The 10,157-nt window shown below is 42.3% G+C and overlaps 1 pseudogene; it reads right to left on the reverse strand.

Annotated features, from left to right (window-relative positions):
* Nucleotides 1-418: 418 nt before the first annotated feature.
* Nucleotides 419-1,228, reverse strand: LOC102770090 (annotated as a pseudogene).
* Between the last annotated feature and the right edge of the window lie 8,929 nt (nucleotides 1,229-10,157).

Genomic DNA, 10,157 nt, shown 5'->3' on the forward strand with positions numbered 1-10,157 from the left:
GCCTTAAGGCAGAATTAGGGCTTGGGTCAAGTTCTCCCGGATTGTCTGTTCCTTTCTGAGGGGTGTTTTCTATTTACCTATATTCTGAGTCAAGCTACTTGACCAAAAAGGTCTGACTGAGAAAGGCAGTTAGCTTTAGAGCAAAAGTTTTTCCATCTACAGTTACCACCTTCAGAGAATTGACATCACAGTGCTGATGTAATTTGCTGGTTCCCTTTGAACAGTGTGCAATAAATTATGTCAACCCTATAGAAAGTCAAACAAGTACCAAAAAATAGAACAAGTATGCACGGTTCAGTAAAGTATAATGTTATCTTTTCCCCATCTAAAAATTAACCAGTGAAATAAAACATGAACTATAGTTGACTTGGTTTCAGGAAATACAATTGAGAATTCCATTATTGTTCTTGTCTCATCCTCAGTCATAGACAGGGATTTTGTCGGGCACCATGCTGTTTACTTTGTGGATTGTAGTAGAGAAGGAATGCAGACGGACTTGCCCAGAATTGGTAATGAACTGTGGTCCTGACTCTCCTTTCCACTTTTCAGGTACAACCAAATCTTTGTTGGTATAAATCAGTGGATCAAATGAACAAGAAACATCCAACAGCAGAAGAAATGTCACTGGAGCTGCAATCTGGCTGATCACCGAATCGATTTTACCTGGGGAAGTTTTCTGAAACTTTCCTCTGGGTGTTCTGTCATCTTTGGCAGTCTTGCCACACTCCATATCAAACTGCCATCTTTCAAGGACCTCACCACTTTCAGTATTCGAGATGATCCCCCACCTTTTTCTGCACTGAACACTTGTATAACCAATCTCTACATTGTTTAGGTATTTCATGAGCTCAGGATCAGTAGTTACAGGCAAGTTGAGTCCATATTTCTGCATTCGAGTGAAGGTTTCAGATGGGCACTTGTCACACTATTTTATATAAAACTAGAGGCCCGATGCACAAAATTCGTGCAAGAGTAGGCCTTCCTTCCCCCAGCTGCTAGCACTGGCTTCCCTCTGGCACCTGGGACCCTGGACCTGGGCTTCCCTTACATCCGGGCTTTGTCCAGAAGGTCGCCTGGAAGGACATCTGGTCTAATTAGCATATTACACTTTTATTATTATTGATGCTGTTGATATTAAATGAGAAGAACTCATGCCAGGATACAAGGTGACTGATGCCTTGCTCAGGGAGAGCTGCCTCACCAGGCCACCCCCACAGACGTGGTGCATGCCCACTGCACATGGAGACCAGGGAGCCCCACAGCCACCCACTGGTTCCAAAAGTAATATGCAGCACACCGTCACCTCATAAGAGAATTTTTTAAAATAAAAATGTTCACATAACTATAAAGGAAAAGATTAAGATACAAAGAATCCCCAACCCAAATTCTATAGAGACTGTATTCTGGCCATTAAACATCAAGCTACAGTATAATTTTAATTAAAGAGATTTAAGTAAATTGAGAAATATGCCTGCTATTTTCAACTTTCTTCCTAATAATACCAAATTTTTTAAATTTGGAAGAAGAAAAACTAAAATACTGTGTAGATGTACATGGTGAAAATCGTAGCATAAATGATAGTAATTTATATAATAAGACAAAATATTGCATAAAATTTTCTGGATAAAGACAATTTATCCCAACACATTATGATGTATGCATCATGATATGTCAATTTTATGGTTCATTACTGAATATAAAAATTTCTTTAATATTCTCATTGACATTCCAGTTGCTATTCTCTTGGTAGAATAGTTTCTCCAAGTTGGAATTAATTAAAGTCAATGCAATAACTATAATGATTCAAGAAAGTCTGCTTCATTTGGCATTAGTGGCAGCAGAACACAAATTATGTAAAAATTTTAATTATGGAAGCATAACTAGTGACTCCATTAAAAGAAAGCCAAGAAAATAAATTTCATGAAATAAATATATAAGTTTATTAATTACATGGTCTTTATTATTTTACTCTCCCCAAAATTACTAGCCCATCAACATATCACTCAGATATATGCAATAATAATCAAATTTAGTTAACTTTGATATTTTGCCAACCATCACTGTACACGTATTTTCAATTTAGATAAACACAAGTTGCCAAAAGCAGATTTAGAAGAAGTAGAAAACCAAAACACTACTATTTTTAGGAAAAAACTCAAATTTGTAATTAAACACACTCCCCAAACCTCCAGAACCAGAAGGATTTACTGGCAGATTCTTTTTGCCATTTTTATATAAACTTTTCCAAAAAAATAGAAAATGCTGGCCTACTTCCTAGCTCATTTTATAAGTCCAGAATCACTAAATGACAAAACCTGACAAAAACACTAGCATGAAAGAAAAGTTCAGGTCAATTACCCTCATAAGTAAAGGGAGGAGAGAAAGAGATAGAAACATCGGTGGGAGAGAAACATCATTGATCAGTCTGTTTGTTAAATGTTACCGTGAGCATGTTTGACACAGAAGCTGGCCTAGACAGAATACCAGGTGAGTCCAAGCAAAGCTTCGGGGACCCTGCTGTGGTCCCAGGAAAGAGCAGAGGCCAGGATTCAGCAAAACCAGAAACCTCAATTAAAATGAAGTCAGGAGGCCAGGAAGGGGAGCTCTCACCCCCTATGTCATTTGTGGGGCCCAACAGGAAGAACTCTGTAATAGCTCTCTGACTTCCTCTTTGCTATGAAAAGAGCTGCCTCTCCTTTGTTTCTGGGGACTTGCATGTGGTTTACCTTTAGACTGCATATCCAAAACCACCCAGTCATCCTGGAGAAATATCTGGCTGTCTCTTTGTTAAAGGTCAGCATCCCCAACCCTTCGTCATACATCCCTGCCATAGTCTGTATTTCAGACAGTTCAGAAGGCCTTGCTTTCAGACCCACTCCCTTTAAGACCATTTAATTGACTAGAATCTCTGAAACACTCCAAAACATTACTTGGAGAATCCTTGCCGTTTTTTTTATTTATTAGAGGCCCGGTGCACAAATTCATGCACTGGTGGGGTCCCTTGACCTGGCCTGTGGGATAGGGCCAAAACTGGCTCTCTGACTCCCCCCAAGAGGTCCCGGATTGCGAGAGGGCACAGGCCAGGCTGAGGGACCCTACCGGTGCATGATTGGGGCCGGGGAGGGATGCGGGAGGTTGGCCAGCTGGAGAGGGACTGCGGGAGGGCTCCAGGGCATGTCCGGCCTGTCTTGCTCAGACCTGATCAGCCAGACCCCAGCAGAAAGCTAACCTACCGGTCAGAGCATCTGCCCCCTGATGGTCAGTGCACGTCATAGTGACTGGTCGACCAGTCGACTGTCTGCCCCCTGGTGGTCAGTGCATGTTATAGCGAGCAGTTGAGCCACCTTAGCATATCATTAGCATATTATGCTTTGATTGGTTGAACGGCCGACCAGATGACTGGACACTTAGCATATTAGGTTCTTATTATATAGGGTTTTACATTCACCAATATAATAGATGGTCATTTTAGCTGCATATGAAGCTCTTCATCTTGTACATTTTCTCTTTCTGTGTTTGTTCAGCATACTCTGCCTGTGGCAGGTTGTTTTAAGGGAATTATCTTCAGAACCTAGAAAAGTTTCTCTTTCGCTGGTATACAATAATATGTTACATTTAGTCATTAGATTTGAAAAGTGTTTTTAGCTTTTAGATAAAGATATAAGTGTGTGTGTATAGACATTTGTGTGTATGCACACACAAATACAGAGATAGAAGTCCACAATTCATTGAATGTTTACTGATTGGACACACCTGTGTAGCCAACACCAGATCAAGAAACCAAACACTGAAATTACACTGTATTTATATTTTATTTGGCTGTATCTGCTATGAAACTGACGGTAAGTTCCATGACTTCATCTCTATTGTTCGCTCCTGTGTCTTCAGGGTTATATCAGAGTGTCTGAGACGCACGAGGGGACTAATTTGTTGAAGTGTGTTGACTGATATTGAGGAGAAGGAGCCGTGCTCTTACTGGCAATAAATTGAACCACATCTGTAAACATGAAATTCCTTTTCCTTGGCTGTTACTAATACAGCATTTCTCCCATGCACAACAGAGCTCACTAAAATTACTGTTATTAAAAGTAAATTTAAATAATTACAAAAACAAAACAAACTCTTTTTCTATTATACCTGCAAACAAAGCTGCCCTGGCCCCTCGCAATCTTGCAAATGATAGCAATTAAAATAGCTCATTGTAAGGATGGTGTGAAAAGCTGTGTGTTTCTGAAGGCAAATGTGTTTGGGGGAGAAATGCACTGAACTTGGCAAAATCCATATTGTCTGGCAAGCCAAGTGACAATAAGGATCTCATTCTGCTCCTCTTGGATGAGAAGGTGAATCATACTGCTCAAGGCCCGAGTTTGAGCCCAAGTTCTGTAAGCTGAGTCCAAAGTTTTATCTGTGGTGAATATGGCCATCTTCACCACCCTCATCATCTTGTATTTATCTTTGAAAGACATAAAGGTGGAGAAACCTGTGGCCTAGGTTTGCTCATCTGCAAACTTGAGTCACTGTGTTGGGTGTATATTATCTCAAGTGCTGGACACTCGCCAGGATAATCAGAGGATGGTCCAAAGGCCCTGGGCAGAGGAGAACAGACAGGGAGAACTCACCCAGCCTTCCCACCACCATGTTGTTGCTGGTGCGGCTGTTGTGTTTTTTCCCTTTCATGAAGGCTGTCTTTGTTCATGCTCTTCGGAAGAAGAACTCAGAACCTAGTTTATCTTGTGAAGGAAGTGGGGAAAGCCTGGTATAGGTGATAAAAGCAACACCCCTTAATAGCTGAAGAGATGTGGTGAAGGGCTCCACTGGGCCACCCCACTAGATATGGGGAGGGGCAGAGGTGGGGCTGAGTGGGTGGAAGAAAGTGCACTGTGGGAAGAGCAGGAGTTGCACTATGTGTGAATTGTTCCAATCCTTCGAGCTTCCTGCCCGGGCATTGAAATCTTTGGCTCATTGTGAAATTTGGATCTGGGACAATTTGCTCTAAAGAGGGTTTGGCATACAGAAGTCATTATTATTAATAAACACTTGGTGCATGCCAACCATATGCCTGATGCCGAAATAAAGCTCCCGCCCCCTTTTTCTTTTTCTTGTAGGTTAAGTTATTAAGTAAAAGAGAATGCACGTTGGCTGCTTATTATCCCACCAGAGGCAATTGTATAGTCCTCCTGGCCCCACACTTACATCTTTGAACCCCTGGGTGCATTTTCCCAAGGGTCTTTTCTATTTCGAGAAAACATTTCAGAACATCATAACTGGTGACTTTGCACTCTATATTCCTTTCATTATCGAAAAAAATAGATTTCTGAGAGGAATGCAAGTGTCTTCTGACACAGCCTTCAGTCCAACCTGCTCTTACAGGGTGACTCATTTCACACTGGCTGGGTTTAAAGCTGTGTGGCATCGAGTGGGGCTGCCTCTAAATGACTGATCTTGAATTACACAGCTGAAGCTTTGAAAATACACAGTAGGATGAGCTATGTTTATTTCCCGGCAGTGACCTGTGTTTAGGAGAATTGGCACCAAAACAGGATAGTTCCTTCTGAAAGAAGATTGGTTGGAAAGAGAATCAAAGGAGCACCTCAAGCAAGAGGAGGAGAAGCAACCACTCTGGTGTCTTTATGACGATTTTCATCTCAGAACCTATAAGCACTTTATAGACATGTTCAAAGAAGATATCACTGACAATTTACAAAATAAAGAGACCTGCCCTAACTGGTTTGGCTCAGTGGATAGAGCATCGGCCTGCGGACTCAAGGGTCCCAGGTTTGATTCCAGTCAAGGGCATGTACCTTGGTTGCGGGCTCATCCCCAGTAGGGGGTGTCAGGAGGCAGCTGATCGATGTTTCTCTCTCATGGATGTTTCTAACTCTCTATCCCTCTCCCTTCTTCTCTGTAAAAAAATATATTAAAAGAATAAAGAGACCTGAGGAAAGCAGAAATTTAAACAAAGAAAAGCTCACATAGTGCTTTTGTAGAGTGTTTGGGGACACTGGACACACGATACTCCAATTTCTCTTACTGCCTCTCTCATGCCCGGTTCTTTTCTAACCATAGGCTGCATAAATTGCCCTTATTGATATAATTTGCGAAGTCATGCTCAGAGCTCCCATATCCTTCAAATCCCTTCCTGGCTAGCCCATCAAGGTGCTTGAAAGTTTCCCACTGAAGAATCATTTATTTATTCATTCTTTGGTTCAACAACGTCTTATCATGTGCCAATTATGTATTAGAGCAGAATGACCTAGGTTTGGTGTGAGTTGCTGGTATTCCCCATCTCCCAAGATCATGGCTAACAACACTAATAGATCATTCTGCTGTTTCTTGAAGAGCCAAGATCATCCCATCAATTTGTTTATATCACTCTCCTACTTAAAATGCTTCAATGGCTTCTCTCTTTGTAAGATGAGGGTCAAAGTCTTCAAAATGGCTCCCCAAACCTTATGGGATCTGACCCTGCTTCCTCTCTAGTCTCCCCTTAGACCAGCCTCATCTTTGCTCTCTGCACCCTAGCTACATTATTTTTCTCCCAGCTCTCCCAAAGTTCCATATTCCTTTGGCTTTGAACTTGATGTCCCTATGACTAGAATAGCCCCTGATTGTTCCAACACACCCTCTTTACCAAGTTAACTCCTATTTATTCTTGAAATATCAGCTCAGATGTCACTTCCTCAGGAACCTTCCCTAAGTCAGCTCTGTGCCTTGTCTTACGCCTCACCTTCGTGGGACATGGTCCTGTTCTTTCCAGCCCTGATTATGGTTTCCAATTAGAGTCACCTGTGCTATTAACATGTCTCCTCCGACAAACCTACATATCCTGCTGTCTCGTCACATTATCCTGGAGTACAATTTGACTCCTGATTCTTAGTAGATTCTCAAACTAAAATTTATTGAGTAAATGAGCATGAGCGAAACAGGAAATAAAATCTGTTCTTTACTGTTGTCTAGGCTGAGCATTTAGATAAAAGGTGACATGTAGTAGTAGACGGAGCATAAACTTTGGAGTCAAACAGGGAAGGGGACAATGCCAATTCTTCCCTGAGCTATCATTAATAGAATGCATGCCCTTTCCAAGAACTAAGCTAGATATTTTATATACCCTCTCTCATTTAACCCTCACAACAGTATAGATGGATACTGTTGTCTTTACGTTATAGATAAGCGAATGGAGAGATTAAGAGATCACATCACTAACTGTCCCAGAGACAGGAGTCAAATTCACGTCTATCTAGTGACAACACCTTGAACACTTACCTATATTGTTTAACGTCTGCCAGCTTTGGTTTTCTCATTTTGCAATGAGGTAATCACTTTGTAAGTAACTGTCTACCATGAGAGCTTGTGTCTCATAACCTTCTCGTCCTATTAAGTCTCTTTACCCAACACTTGCCACTATCAGATAAATCCCTGTGCTCAGTTGACCGCTAGTGGCAAAATCTTCCCAGGGTGCATTCCTAGGTTGGGGTTGTAAATTTGTCAAAGTCACAGTTTTCCTATTAGTTTCAGTTCGCCTTTACTATACTACAAAGCACCCCAAAATGAGGTGGTTTAAAGCAACAGCTATTCACTATTTCTCACCATTCTGTGGGTTGACTGAGTGGCTTCTCAGCTGTGTCACCTGGATTCATTCATGTGTCTCTGTTCAGCTGGAGGGTTAGATGAACTGGGAGGTTCAAGGTGACCTCGCTCACATGCCTGGCAGGCAGTGCTGCCTGTAGGCTGAGGCGCCTTAGCTGTCATCCTCAGGGGGCTCTCAGGCTTCCGCACATGACCCTCCCAGGGCATGCCAAGAGGGGAGATGGATGTGCAGGGCTTCTGGATGCCCAGTCCTGCGAGCCTCAGAGCATCACTTCTGCCACATTCTGTTGAGCAGGACAAATGACCAGACAGCCCAAATGTGAGGGAAGTGGGAAAAGAAATATCTCTTCTTGAAGAGAGAAGGGATAAAGCTCATTGCACAGGAGAATGGGAGAATTTAGTGTGAACATCTTTGACAAAAAAAAAATAGCACAGCATATGATGGAATATGACACAGTGACTAAAAATAATATTCACAAACATTTGCCATCAATACAAGAAAAGCCTTATGAAAAACAGGGGAACAATAATATGTCCTATCATCACAGCAAAGTTTAGAAGCAAACAAACCATGAATAGACTGAAGTGCAAAAGAAAAGAAAAAAACCACATGGGGAGATGAAGGAGGAAGAGGTTGGAGTGTGACCTTCAAGTCACTCCAGGAGTTAAAGCACCAGGAGGCTGTCCAGAGCAGAGCTGGCTTGACACCTCCTCTTGGGGACTGCCTTGGGGTTCCTTTCATCCTCTTCCTTGTGGAGTCTGTCCTGGTTCTGTAGGGGGCGGGGCCGGGGGTGGGGGGACTGCTAGCTTCACCTTTCTTTAATCCCCTGCCTCCTCTGGATCCTCCCTCATCTTTCCAGCTCACGTTGTGCAGCGTGACCTGAGAGGTCACGGGCTGCAGGATGGGGAGGGCTACTGCCCAGCCAGGAGGACTCCCAAGTGCAGATGGCAGAGCCGCCTGCCCCAGGCTGTGAGGAGAGCAGCTGGAGGCAGAGAACCCTTGGTGTTCCTGGAACCAGGACTGGAGGGAGCGAGCCTGGAGCAGAGAGGAGGGGCTCCCCCTCAGCTGGGAGGGGCTTCTTCCTTGGAAGGAAACCCAGCTCTCAGTTTAATAAAAGGGCACCAATGCCTCTAGGCTCTCTGGGGCACTTGTTCTTTAATGCAATGAAGGCCTTCTTTAAGGCCTCTGCACAAGGTTTATCCTTTTTTTTTTTTTTTTGTAAAATCATGCTTTAGAGCTTAAAAGAACGCTAGCCTCACTGTGTTCTCACAGTGCCCCACCCAAGGACCTAGGACCCCAGGCGGCTCTTTGTTTAACCAGAAGTTTTGTTGAATGTAATACTTAAAAAAAAAAAAAAGAAGGCTTTTATCTTAGTTTTAATAAGTTGTAAATTTGATATCCTTTCTTTTTATAAATCTAATTGCTTTAATGAAATAAAAGTCTCAGTTCCTGTTAAATAATGACTTTTTCAGGGAAAATAAAAAGACAGCTCTTTGACTCTTCACATGCCCCTAAGCTTGAGTATCTGGGGCTGGGAAATAGAAGCACAGCAGAATCGCTCTTTTGTTTTTTCTTTCTTTCCTTCTTTTAAATATATTTTTATTGATTTTAGAGAGTGGAAGGGAGGGGGATAGAGATAGAAACACTGATGAGAGAGAAACATTGATCCCTGTACTGGGGATCGAGCCTGCAACTCAGGCATGTGCCTTGACCAGGAATCAAACTGTGACCTCCTGGTCACATGGACCAACACTCAACCATTGAGCGACACCAGCTGGGCTCAACTAATTTTACAGATGAGAGACCAAGGCCCCAAGGTTGAGTGACCGTCTTGAGTCACGGAGTGGCCTGGCGACTCCGGCTTGCCAGCTCCTGGTGCTGGCCCTGCCTGGACAGCCCCCTCACAGGCATTAGTGCTGGAGGTCCCACAGCCTTAGACTGGAGTTTGGTTGGAGAGAAAGGAGACGAGTGGTAATATCTTCCAGATGTCAAGAAGATGACGTTACTTCTGCAATTTAATTGCTTGTAATAATGAAGGGGTTGAGAGAAGCAGGGAGTAATTAAAGATTCTGAGTAAAGCAGAAGTTCAGGTTTAGCAAGTTAATGATATTGGCAAGTGCAAAGGACAGGGAACTCCAAAGCCACAATACCTACTCTTTTTGAGAAGAATGTGGCTATGGTGACTGTATTTTATAAACCCCAAATATGGCCTGACAAAGGAATCAAAAACATGCTTTAAAAGAAACACCACTTTTGACTTAGGAATTTATTTTTTATAAGCCTTAACAAAGGAATAAAAATAAATCTATATACTTACACATTCAAAATGGTCTTTGGAAAAGTATAAAAGCACCTATAATTGGGACTTTCCCAGAAAATCTGACTTATAAATATGTCCCAAGAGAGAAAAATGATTTCTTTGCTGTATTGTGTACATGAGTTTGTGGTTTTAGAAGTTTTCATTTTGCTACATGCTCCCTTCCTCCATCAAATCACTGAACTCCTGTGGGTCCATTCCCATGTCCATAAAAGGATCAAATTATAAAAATTACTATGAACCTCTAAAGTT

This window comes from Myotis davidii, unplaced genomic scaffold (assembly GCF_000327345.1).
Source record: "Myotis davidii unplaced genomic scaffold, ASM32734v1 scaffold78, whole genome shotgun sequence".
NCBI lineage: Eukaryota > Metazoa > Chordata > Mammalia > Chiroptera > Vespertilionidae > Myotis > Myotis davidii.